Raw genomic sequence first — 1,997 nt, forward strand, 5'->3', positions numbered from 1 at the left:
ATTGAAAGAGAATAACAGCTGGATTCAAAAGGCAGCTGTAAAGATGGACTCATCATTCCATTTTTTGGGGGATATTCTTACTTATTGTTTGATTATTTTATGACAATTTTACAATATTTGGATTAAAACCTTTGTTCTCAATCTCAATTTTCCTTTCCTCTTGCAGCTTACCAAGGTCTACCGTTCGATTTATGGTGAACTATTCCAGAAAGTTTTTGTTTTGAAATTTAGGTAATGTTTTACATTCTTTCTGCTTTTTAATTGTTTTGTTTAATCTGCAATTGTCGTTATCCATAAAATGAAAAGTTTTAATGATTCTCTCAGTCAGTTACTATTATTTCAGTTAATTTGATTTGTGATTGTATTCATTTATGTTTTTGTGATGCAGTTCGGTTGAAGCCCGAATGCCCAACGAAACTCTAGCAGATGTGGGCATTGAGTTCAGTTCGTCTGCTGGGACACTCCCACTGGCTGCTGACATTGTAAACACCACAATAGAGGCTGTGAATAACCCTAACAACAACTTTAGTGTCAACATTGATGTCAACACAATCCAAGTAATTGGTAAGTACTTGCATTTGAATTTTTAAACAGTGGTTTATATAATGGTGTTAGAAGAATACAAAGTTGTATCTAGCAGTATTTTTCTTTTTTCCTTTTTTAAGTGGAATATTTGTAATTATGAAGGGTGTAACCCCCCCCCCCCCCCCCCCATTGTGTGTGTGTGCTTGGTTGCCATTATACACTTCCCAAAACTTCAGACAACATGGCAAGCAAAGTTCAGTGTGTGGAAATATTTTAGCTTCAACAAAAACGTCACAAGCATGGACATGGGAATGAGAATGACCGTTATAAACTTCACAGGAATGACCCTTACTTGACAAAACACTTGAATATCCACAGCATAATGGTGTATTTTATATGATTGAATGGAGTTGGTTACATTTTCACCCTTATTACTTCCACTCTTGTACAATCTTAGTCATTTATAACATCTTTTCACAATCATCCTGTTATAATCACCAAATCAAAATCAGTGCTCCTCAATTCATGTAAAATTGAGCAGATTTGATTGCATTGCATCACATTTTATTGATGCTAAATCAAACCATATTAAAACATCAATTGTAATGGACTGTACTTATATAGCATCTTCATCCAAAGTGCTTTGCATTAACCTCACATTCATCCATACATTGATGGCAGGGGCATACCATTATCATAAATAATGAAATATTTCCACAGACACTCCTACAACTGCTGCACCTACTACTACATCTACAATTGCTGCACCTACTTCTACATCTACAACTGCTGCACCTACTGCTACATCTACAACTGCTGCACCTGCTACTACATCTACAATTGCTGCTACTAGCACAACTACTGCATTTGTAACAAGGAGTGTCATCTTTAAATCTGCAGAGACATTTACAACAGACTTGTTGATTCCATCATCTCAAGCTTTTATAAATCGAGCTGCACTGATAAAGTCAACGGTGAGTTTCTTCCTTACAATGACCCTGTGGAAGAAAAAACACCTTCTGTATTCTTTCAGCAGCTGGATCACTCACTCCTTTCATAATAGTCTAAGTGCTGTATTCAGAGTTGGCAACTTCAGGGGGCTGAAAATGTGGGATCCATTCTTGTCAGATTAGTTTTTAGTCTCATCACATTTTAAATCCCACTCACTTCAACACAAGACACCTGGAATACAGCATACAAAGCTTCATATTTGCATCAAATTTCCATAGAAAAATGGTATATAGCCAGAAAAGAATCTCTCCCCAAAGGTAAACTTGTGCTTGGTACTGTTTGCCTACTTTGTGTCTACTGATTGACTTCTATGATCGGTAGTTCACACACAGTCACAATAGTTTGCTCACTCAATACTTTAATGAAGGTAGAGAGAAAAATGAGAGTCACTAGTGTAACTGCCGGATTTAAGCAACTGACTGAGCAGATATTTATATTTGTATTAATTTTTTGTTTCTGTA

At 36.1% G+C, this 1,997-nt stretch overlaps 1 long non-coding RNA gene across 1 annotated transcript; it reads right to left on the bottom strand.

Annotated features, from left to right (window-relative positions):
• Positions 1–359: 359 nt before the first annotated feature.
• On the bottom strand, positions 360–1,363 carry LOC143008001 (uncharacterized). Its single transcript, XR_012964541.1, has 2 exons — positions 1,274–1,363; positions 360–571 (listed from the first exon to the last, which is right to left on the bottom strand). It is a non-coding gene; the product is annotated as an uncharacterized LOC143008001 (long non-coding RNA).
• Positions 1,364–1,997: the final 634 nt, after the last annotated feature.

This window comes from Genypterus blacodes, unplaced genomic scaffold, assembly GCF_046128005.1.
Source record: "Genypterus blacodes isolate CSIRO-AG114 ecotype Tasmania unplaced genomic scaffold, CSIRO-AGI_Gbla_v1 ptg000011l_1, whole genome shotgun sequence".
In the NCBI taxonomy this organism is placed as follows: Eukaryota; Metazoa; Chordata; class Actinopteri; order Ophidiiformes; family Ophidiidae; genus Genypterus; species Genypterus blacodes.